The sequence below is a fragment of the Bubalus kerabau genome, chromosome 1 (genome assembly GCF_029407905.1).
Source record: "Bubalus kerabau isolate K-KA32 ecotype Philippines breed swamp buffalo chromosome 1, PCC_UOA_SB_1v2, whole genome shotgun sequence".
Taxonomy (NCBI): Eukaryota; Metazoa; Chordata; class Mammalia; order Artiodactyla; family Bovidae; genus Bubalus; species Bubalus kerabau.
In genome coordinates this window covers 176,886,254-176,898,003 of record NC_073624.1, presented here as the reverse complement: position 1 = coordinate 176,898,003, position 11,750 = coordinate 176,886,254, and positions in this window count along the sequence as shown.

Below are 11,750 nucleotides of genomic sequence, written 5' to 3'. Positions count from 1 at the left end.
CCTCCCTATCTACTGCATGCCAAGTACTCTTCACAAATCTGGTTCACTCTGTGCCAGCTGTTGCAAATGGAGCATGCCTACTGTGTATTGGATGCTCTCAAGAAGGCTTCCTACTCAGTGCCAGGTGCTCTATATAAAGCATCCTTACTACGTGCAAAGTACTCTGTGTTAAGAGCACCAACTGTGTGCTTCGTGCTTTATGTAAATATGCCTACTGTGTGTCAGGTACTCTACATAAAGTGTGCCTACTGTACGCTGGATACTCTAAACAAATCCTTTCTCCTGTATCCCAGGTGTTCTCCATAAAGCACGCCTACTGAGTTGCCAACATATTGCACAAAGAGCATATACTGTGTCCTGGGTATTCATGAAGCATGCCTACTGTGTGCCAGGTGCTATACATAAAATACAGTACAGTACTGTATTCTCTCTGTGAGAGAGGTGTTCTATATAAAGTATACCTATTGTGCATCAGATGTTCTGCAACAAGATAATATTTCCTCCTTCCCTCAGTGCTCCTGGGCGACACATTGCAATCAGGCAGGAGACCCAAGGGATAGCAGGAGGGACAATACCTATTTAAAGGAAGAGCAAACTGAGGCTCAAAGAAGGCAAGCCTCTAGCCTAAGTTGTTGAGCTGGAAGGAATCTGTTTGCCCTATCCCCAAGCCTAAGCCTTTCCCCTCTGCTATGCTGCTCTACTCCCATTTATAAGGGACAATGCTCGGTTAATCTAGGGACATTTATAGTGGTGGAATCTCAGGCAATATGGTGACCCCTGTGGGGAGATATCTTGAGGTCTGTGTATCACCACATTGATGGATCATACAACCATATTCAGAATGCACCACCCAGTGGATCTCCAATGGATATACCATCTCCTCCTGGCCCTCTCTTGATCCTGTCCAGAATTGCTCTGAGGTGTGGTCTCAGGCAGACAGAAAACTTGAAGGATGGGACTCCTAGAGGAGCCTCTGTGCCTTGTATTCCTCCTCAGCAAAATGGGAATAATAATAAGCCGTTGTGTTTGAAGGAGTAAGCTTATGTGTGTGTGTTAGTTTGCATTCTCTGGAAGTAGATCCTGATGAAAGGATTCAAGTGTAAATACTTTGTTTTGAGGTGATGCTGAGGCAAGGCTTCTAATGCAAGTTGCTTCTTTAGGAAGTGATCCCAGGAAATGCCAGTAGGGCACTGTGGAAGAGAGACTGTGAAGGGAAGGCAGCAGGTAAAGGGTGCTTCAGCGAGAAAGCTCACATGTGGGCACCTGGGTCTCAGTCCATGGGGGACAGAAGAGAACATGCACCCACCAGTCCTTATTCAGGGTTGCTTTTAAGGGTGTTATTTCTCCATAATGTCCTTCCAGTACTGCATGGGTGAGATCTGGGGACAGAGGTAGGGGCCTCCCACAGCTGTTGATGTGAGGAACACAAAGTGGTGTGGACTGTTAGAGTGGTTCAGGACTTCAAGATACATATACTCACATCCTTACACACATATACACATGTACACAGTTACATAAACAATCACATATGCATACATACTGTCTGCACATAGACACATACAAACACAGTGACATGTACCCACATGTGCTTGCATTTACATACACACTCTTATACACATGTGCACACACATGTGCAAAGCACATGGCACTCATGCATGTACCCATGCACACAATTACATACATACAGTCACACACACACCATCAGCCAGTGACACCTAGGCATACACACAGTCCCACACATAGTCACAGAGTTACACACACACTCATGGAGACTGAATGTCTTAGAGCTTGTTGTCTCTGAATCTTCTAGCATGAGTCTCCAACACACTCAGGAGAGGAATGTGTACCCCACAGCAGCCAGTCACTGGACCAGGACTGAGTGTGTCTTGAGAATTAAACAGGAGGCTTATGACCCCATGCCTCCCTTCCTCCTCTCTCTCATTCATTCACCATCACAGCCCTTAGTGGAAAGTCACAATCCATTTGTAGCAGGAGAGGAAATATTTGAAACTTATGTACAGAAACTCTTCGAAGGGGTTCGCTCCATGTTGGGGAAAAAAAACTCTGTGCTAACTGGTAGGAAAGTGGGCTGAAGCAAAGTGTTTTTTTTAAGATTGAGGTAATAACTTATTTGTATTCCACTGGGAATGATGCAATAGACTTCAGGATATATGGTCAATATAAAAATTAAATTTAGAGAAGAGCTAACACCTATCCTGCTCAAACTCTTCCAGAAAATTGCAGAGGAGGGTAAACTTCCAAACTCATTCTATGAGGCCACCATCACCCTAATACCAAAACCTGACAAAGATCCCACAAAAAAAGAAAACTACAGGCCAATATCACTGATGAACATAGATGCAAAAATCCTTAACAAAATTCTAGCAATCAGAATCCAACAACACATTAAAAAGATCATACACCATGACCAAGTGGGCTTTATCCCAGGGATGCAAGGGTTCTTCAATATCCGCAAATCAATCAATGTAATACACCACATTAACAAATTGAAAAATAAAAACCATATGATTATCTCAATAGATACAGAGAAAGCCTTTGACAAAATTCAACATCCATTTACGATCAAAACTCTCCAGAAAGCAGGAATAGAAGGAACATACCTCAACATAATAAAAGCTATATATGACAAACCCACAGCAAACATTATCCACAATGGTGAAAAATTGAAAGCATTTCCTCTAAAGTCAGGAACAAGACAAGGGTGCCCACTTTCACCATTACTATACAACATAGTTTTGGAAGTTTTGGCCACAGCAATCAGAGCAGAAAAAGAAATAAAAGGAATCCAAATTGGAAAAGAAGTAAAACTCTCACTATTTGCAGATGACATGATCCTCTACATAGAAAACCCTAAAGACTCCACCAGAAAATTACTAGAACTAATCAATGACTATAGTAAAGTTGCAGGATATAAAATCAACACACAGAAATCCCTTGCATTCCTATACACTAATAATGAGAAAACAGAAAGAGAAATTAAGGAAACAATTCCATTCACCATTGCAACGGAAAGAATAAAATACTTAGGAATATATCTACCTAAAGAAACTAAAGACCTATATATAGAAAACTATAAAACACTGGTGAAAGAAATCAAAGAGGACACTAACAGATGGAGAAATATACCATGTTCATGGATTGGAAGAATCAATATAGTGAAAATGAGTATACTACCCAAAGCAGTCTATAGGTTCAATGCAATCCCTATCAAGCTACCAACAGCATTCTTCACAGAGCTAGAACAAATAATTTCACAATTTGTATGGAAATACAAAAAACCTCGAATAGCCAAAGCTATCTTGAGAAAGAAGAATGGAACTGGAGGAATCAACCTACCTGACTTCAGGCTCTACTACAAAGCCACAGTTATCAAGACAGTATGGTACTGGCACAAAGACAGAAATATAGATCAATGGAACAAAATAGAAAGCCCAGAGATAAATCCACGCACATATGGACACCTTATCTTTGACAAAGGAGGCAAGAATATATAATGGATTAAAGACAATCTCTTTAACAAGTGGTGCTGGGAAATCTGGTCAACCACTTGTAAAAGACTGAAACTAGAACACTTTCTAACACCATACACAAAAATAAACTCAAACTGGATTAAAGATCTAAACGTAAGACCAGAAACTATAAAACTCCTAGAGGAGAACATAGGCAAAACACTCTCTGACATACATCACAGCAGGATCCTCTATGACCCACCTCCCAGAATATTGGAAATAAAAGCAAAAATAAACAAATGGGACCTAATTAACCTTAAAAGCTTCTGCACATCAAAGGAAACTATTAGCAAGGTGAAAAGACAGCCTTCAGAATGGGAGAAGATAATAGCAAATGAAGCAACTGACAAACAACTAATCTCGAGAATATACAAGCAACTCCTACAGCTCAACCCCAGAAAAATAAATGACCCAATCAAAAAATGGGCCAAAGAACTAAATAGACATTTCTCCAAAGAAGACATACAGATGGCTAACAAACACATGAAAAGATGCTCAACATCACTCATTATCAGAGAAATGCAAATCAAAACCACTATGAGGTACCATTTCACACCAGTCAGAATGGCTGTGATCCAAAAGTCTACAAGTAATAAGTGCTGGAGAGGGAGTGGAGAAAAGGGAACCCTCTTACACTGTTGGTGGGAATGCAAACTAGTACAGCCACTATGGAGAACAGTGTGGAGATTCCTTAAAAAACTGGAAGTAGAACTGCCTTATGATCCAGCAATCCCACTGCTGGGCATACACACTGAGGAAACCAGAAGGGAAAGAGACACGTGTACCCCAATGTTCATCGCAGCACTGTTTATAATAGCCAGGACATGGAAGCAACCTAGATGTCCATCAGCAGATGAATGGATAAGAAAGCAGTGGTACATATACACAATGGAGTATTACTCAGCCATTAAAAAGAATACATTTGAATCAGTTCTAATGAGGTGGATGAAACTGGAGCCTATTATACAGAGTGAAGTAAGCCAGAAAGAAAAACACCAATACAGCATACTAACGCATATATATGGAATTTAGAAAGATGGTAACAATAACCCTGTGTACGAGACAGCAAAAGAGACACTGATGTATAGAACAGTCTTATGGACTCTGTGAGAGAGGGAGAGGGTGGGAAGATTTGGGAGAATGGCATTGAAACGTAAAATATCATGTATGAAATGAGTTGCCAGTCCAGGTTCAATGCACGATACTGGATGCTTGGGGCTGGTGCACTGGGACGACCCAGAGGGATGGAATGGGGAGGGAGGAGGGAGGAGGGTTCAGGATGGGGAACACATGTATACCTGTGGTGGATTCATTTTGATATTTGGCAAAACTAATACAATTATGTAAAGTTTAAAAATAAAATAAAATTTAAAAAAATGTAAAAAAAATATATAAAAAATTAATTTTATTTTTATATTCCAGGGGTTAGCAAACTATGGTCTATGGACCATATCTCACCTGTGGCCTGTTTTTGTAAGATATACAAGCAAAGAATCATTTTATATTTTAAAAGAATTGTAAAAGGAGGGGAGGAAGGGGAGGAGGAGTAACTGAATATGGCCTGCAAGCACTAAAATATTTACTATATGGGTCCCTACAGAAAAAATTTGTCAACTCTGCTGTACACTAGCAATAAACAATTGGAAAATGTTTTCAAGTGCCATTTTTCTCAAGTATCATTAACTGGAAAAAGTGGAATACTCAGGTATAAATCTGACAAAATACGTGCATGAATTCCAGGATGAAAACTTCAAGACGCTGATAAAAGAAATCCAAGAAGACCAAAATTAGTGGAGATATACAATGTTCATGCACTGGAAGACTCAATATTGGTAATATCTTAAGTCTCCTAAAAGTGATCTACAAATTCTGAGAAATCACAGTCTCAGGAGGAATTTTTGTAGAAATAAGATGATTATAAAATTTTCATGAAAATGCAAAGGACCTAGAATAGCCAAAATTATTCTGAAAAAGAAAAATAAAGTTGAAGGATTTACGAAACCCCTTTCAAGACATATTATAAAACAGCAGTAATCATGACTGGGTGATGATACTGGCCAAAGACTAGACACATAAATCAATTGAATGGAACAGAGTCCATAACTTAAAAAAAAAAAAAAAAAAGGCAAGGCAAGTCAAAGCGCAAAAGACAGTCTTTGCAATAAGTGGTACCGGAAAAACTGAACATTCACATGAAAAAAGTCAACTTATATGTCATACCTTATGTAAAATTCAATTTAATATGAATCATGGAATTAAATAATGTAAAAATATAAAATTTTTAGAAGAAAAAACTAGAAGAGAATCTTTGGGCCAATAAGTTAAACAAAACATTCTTATATATAACATCATCAGCATACATTATAAAAAGAAAGAAATGGTAAGTTGCACTTTATAAACATTTAAAAATTTTGCTTTGTGAAAGAAATATAAGATAAAGACCAGGCACACACTTGGGAAAAAAAGACATGCAAATCATATATCCGATAAAAGACTTATGTAAAATCCAATAATCGGAAGGTAGATAATTCAAGGAAAATTAATGGGCAAAAGATTTGAAAAGATGCTTTACCACAGAAGGTATTTGGATGGCAAATAGGTACATGGAAAAATGCTCACCATCATTAATTATTTTGTGTGTGTGTGTGTGTGGGCACTCAGTTGTGTCTGATTCTTTTCGACCCCATGGTCTATAGCTCGCCAGGCTCCTCTATATGGAATTTTCTAGGCAAGAATACTGGAGTTAGTTGCTGTTTTCTACTCCAGGGGATCTTCCAGACCCTGGGATCCATCCCATGTGTCTTGCGTCTCCTGCACTGGCAGCCAGATTCACTGTGATATATCGTTACATACCCGTAAGAATGGCTGGGGAGAAACTGACACCTTCAGGTGACAGTGAGTATGGGGAACAACCAGAACGCTCAGACATTAATGATAAGAATTTTCAATGACATGGACACCTATGGAAAATGGTATAGAGGTTCCTCAAAAAATTAAAAATAAAGCTACCATATGGTTCAGCAAAATTGAAATCAGGATTTCCTAGAAATATCTGCATTCTGATCTTCATTGCAGCATTACTCACAATATCAGTGGATGAATGGATAATAAACAATGGAATATAATTCAGCCAGGAGAAAGAAGGAAAATCTGTTTGTGACGACATGGTTGAAACTCGGCAGCCTTATGCCAAGTGAGATAAGTTAGAGAAAGACAAATATAGCTAGCCTTCCGTATCTGGGGATTCTGCATTTGCAGATTCAGCCAATCCCAATCCAAAAAGGTTCAGGGGGAGGAGGGGAAGTTCAAAAAGTTCCAAAAAGCAGAACTTGAATCTGCTGTGCACCAGCAAATATTTACATATTGTTTACATTGTGTTAGGCATCAAAGGGGCTTCCCTGGCAGCTCAGTGGTAAAGAACCAGCCTACTAATGCTGGAGACAAGGATTCAACCCCTGGGTTGGGATGGTCCCCTGGAGTAGGAAATGGAAATCCACTCCAGTATTCTCGCCTGGAGGATCCCATGGACAGAGGAGCCTGGTGGGCTACAGTCCATGGGGTCACAAAAGAGTTGGACATGACTCAGCAACTAAACAACAACAACAAGAAGAAGGCATTATAAGGAGGGCTTTCCTGGTGGCTCAGAGGATAAAGCGTCTGCCTGCAATGCAGGAGACCCAGGTTCGATCCTTGGGTTGGGAAGATGCCCTGGAGAAGGAAATGGCAACCCACTCCAGTATTCTTGCCTGGAGAATCCCATGGACAGAGGAGCCTGGCGGGCTACAGTCCACGGGGTTGCAAAGAGTCGGAAACGACTGAGCAACTTCACTCACTCACTCAGAGATAATTTCAAGTATACAGGAGGTTATGTGTGAGTTATATGCAAATACTACACCATTTTACATCAAGGGCTTGAGCATGCCCAGATTTGGATGTCACAAGGAGTCTTGGAACCAATCCCTCCATTCCCCGCGCCACCCCCCACCCCTCGCCAAGTACTGAGGGATAATTGTAGTATGATAATACTTATATGTATTATAAATCTAAAAAAATCTAAAAAAGACAAGCTCAAGGAAACTATGAGTAGAGTAGTGGTAACCGGGAGTTTGAGAAATGAAGAGATACTGATCAAAGGATGCAACCTTTCAGTTATAAGTTAGCTAGTCTGGGGATATAATGTATAGTATGGTGACTACATGGTACTGAGTCACAAGCTTGAATGTCCCTGAGAGAGGGGATCTTAAATATTCTGGTCAGAAAAAAATAAATGTAAGTATGTGATGGGGTAAGAGGTAGTAACTAACATCATGTGGTCATCACTTTAAAGTTATATATCTATTATATCACTGTGTTGTACAGCTTAAAGTGACAAAATGTTATGTGTCAATTATATCATAATAAGGCTGGGAATTTTAGTTAAAATTTTTATTTATTTATTTTTTAATATAAATTTATTTATTTTAATTGGATGCTAATTACTTTACAATATTGTATTGGTTTTGCCATACATTGACATGAATCTGCCATGGGTGTACATGTGTTCCCCATCCTGAACCCCTTTCCCACCTCCCTCCCCATCCCATCCCTCTGAGTCATCCCAGTGCACCAGCCCCGAGCACCCTGTATCATGCATCAAACCTGGACTGGGGACTCATTTCATATATGATATTATACATGTTTCAATGCCATTCTCCCAAATCATCCCACCCTTGCTCTCTCCCACAGAGTCCAAAAGACTTTTCTATACATCTGTGTCTCTTTTGCTCTCTCGCATACAGGGTTATCATTACCATCTTTCTAAATTCCATATATATGCATCAGTATACTGTATTGGTGTTTTTCTTTCTGGCTTACTTCACTCTGTATAATAGGCTCCAGTTTCATCCACCTCATTAGAACTGATTCAAATGTATTCTTTTTAATGGCTGAGTAATACTCCATTGTGTATATGTACCACAGCTTTCTTATCCATTCATCTGCTGAGGGACATCTAGGTTGCTTCCATGTCCTGGCTATTATGAACAGTGCTGTGATGAATATTGGGGTACACGTGTCTCTTTCAATTCTGGTTTCCTCGGTGTGTATGCCCAGCAGTGGGATTGCTGGGTCATATGGCAGTTTTTTTTTTTTTTAATTTTCTTTTCTTTTTAAACTTTACATAATTGTATTAGTTTTGCCAAATATCAAAATGAATCTGCCACAGGTATGCATGTGTGCCCCACCCTGAACCCTCCTCCATCCTCCCTCCCCATACCATCCCTCTGGGTCGTCCCAGTGCACTAGCCCCAAGCATCCAGTATCGTGCATTGAACCTGGACTGGCAACTCGACTCTTCTCCATAGTGGCTGTACCAGTTTGCATTCCCACCAACAGTGTAAGAGGGTTTGCTTCTCTTCACACCCTTTCCAGCATTTATTGCTTGTAGACTTTTGGATAACAGCCATTCTGACTGGCGTGAAATGGTACCTCATTGTGGTTTTGATTTGCATTTCTCTGATGCAAATAATGAGTGATAATGAGTGATGTTGAGCATCTTTTCATGTGTTTGTTAGCCATCTGTATGTCTTCTTTGGAGAAATGTCTATTTAGTTCTTTGGCCCATTTTTTGATTGGGTCATTTATTTTTCTGGAGTTGAGCTGTAGGAGTTGCTTGTATATTTTTGAGATTAATTCTTTGTCAGTTGCTTCATTTGCTATTATTTTCTCCCATTCTGAAGTCTGTCTTTTCACCTTACTTATGATTTCCTTCATTGTGCAGAAGCTTTTATTTTTAATTAGATCCAATTTGTTTATTTTTGCTTTTATTTCCAATATTCCAGAAGGTGGGTCATAGAGGATCCTGCTGTGATTTATGTCGGAGAGTGTTTTGCCTATGTTCTCCTCTAGGAATTTTATAGTTTCTGGTCTTATGTTTAGATCTTTAATCCATTTTGAGTTTATTTTTGTGTATGGTGTTAGAAAGTGTTCTAGTTTCATTCTTTTACAAGTGGTTGACCAGTTTTCCCAGCACCACTTGTTAAAGAGATTGTCTTTTCTCCATTGTATATTCTTGCCTCCTTTGTCAAAGATAAGGTGTCCATAGGTGTGTGGATTTATCTCTGGGCTTTCTATTTTGTTCCATTGATCTATATTTCTGTCTTTGTTCCAGCACCATACTGTCTTGATGACTGTGGCTTTGTAGTAGAGCCTGAGGTCAGGCAGGTTGATTCCTCCAGTTCCATTCTTCTTTCTCAAGATAGCTTTGGCTATTCGAGGTTTTTTGTATTTCCATACAAACTGTGAAATTATTTGTTCTAGTTCTCTGAAAAATACTATTGTTAGCTTGATAGGCATTGCTTTGAATCTATAGATTGCTTTGGGTAGTGTATTCATTTTCACTATATTGATTCTACCAATCCATGAACACAGTATATTTCTCCATCTATTAGTGCCCTCTTTGATTTTTTTCACCAGTGTTTTATAGTTTTCTATATATAGGTCTTTTGTTTCTTTAGGTAGATTTATTCCTAAGTATTTTATTCTTTTTGTTGCAATGGTGAATGGAATTGTTTCCTTAATTTCTCTTTCTGTTTTCTCTTTGTTAGTGTATAGGAATGCAAGGGATTTCTCCATGTTAATTTTATATCCTGCAACTTTACTATATTCATTGGTTAGCTCTAGTAACTTTCTGGTGGAGTCTTTAGGGTTTTCTATGAAGAGGATCATGTCATCTGCCAACAGTGAGAGTTTTGCTTTTTCTTTTCCTATTTGGATTCCTTTTATTTCCTTTTCTGCTCTGATTGCTGTGGCCAAAACTTCCAAAACTATTTTGAGTAGTAGTGGTGAGAGTGGGCATCCTTGTCTTGTTCCTGAGTTAAGGGAAATGCTTTCAATTTTTCACCATTGAGGATAATGTTTGCTGTGGGTTTGTCATATATAGCTTTTATTATGTTGAGGTATGTTCCTTCTATTCCTGCTTTCTGGAGGGTCTTTACCATAAATGGATGTTGAATTTTGTCAAAGGCTTTCTCTGTATCTATTGAGATAGTCATATGGTTTTTATTTTTCAATTTGTTAATGTGGTGTATTACATTGATTGATTTGCGGATATTGAAGAATCCTTGCATCCCTGGGATAAAGCCCACTTGGTCATGATGTATGATCTTTTTAATGTGTTGTTGGATTCTGTTTGCTAGGATTTGGTTAAGGATTTTTGCATCTATGTTCATCAGTGATATTGGCCTGTAGTTTTCTTTTTTTGTAGCATCTTTGTCTGGTTTTGATATTAGGGTGATGGTGGCCTCATAGAATGAGTTTGGAAATTTACCTTCCTCTGCAATTTTCTGGAAGAGTTTGAGCAGGATAGGTGTTAGCTCTTCTCTAAATTTTTGGTAGAATTCAGCTGTGAAGCTCTCTGGTCCTGGGCTTTTGTTTGCTGGAAGATTTCTGATTACAGTTTAGATTTCTGTGCTTGTGATGGGTTGTTAAGATTTTCTATTTCTTCCTGGTTCAATTTTGGAAAATTATTTTAAATGGTGCACTTTGAAATATAGTTTGGCTGTTTCATCTAATGTTAAACATACACATATAATATGACCCAGCCATCCCACTCCAAGACCAATGAACACTTATACACAAATATCCACAGTAGCTTTATTTATAATAGGACAAAATTGAAAACAACCCACATGTTTTCCAACTGTGGAAGAAAATGTGGCTCATCATACTATGCAATATTACTTAGCAATAAAATACCAAAGTACTGAATAATGCAACATGAATGAATCATAAATGCATTGTTAAGTGAAAGATGGCAGATGATAAGGATGGAGAATAGGTCACTGTTTGGCAGGAGCTGGGATGAAAATGTTTTGATTATCAAGGGTGACTGCGGTAGTCGTGGTTACACCACTCTAGACACTTAGAAACTTAGAAACTTAGTACACCAAATAGAGCAATCTTTACTTTTTATAAATTTGATAAACTTACATACTTGTTTAAGATGAGGCTGAAGGTATTAAGCACATATATTATCGGCATAAATATATTATGAAATGACATACAAAAAGTAAGAGAGTGAAAGTGGCTCAAATGTGTCCAACTATTTGTGACCCCATGGACTGTGCAATCCATGGAATTCTCCAGGCCAGAATACTGGAGTGGGTAGCCTTTCCCTTCTCCATCGGATCTTCCCAACCCAGGGATTGAACTCAGGTCTCCTACATTGCAGGCAGATTCTTT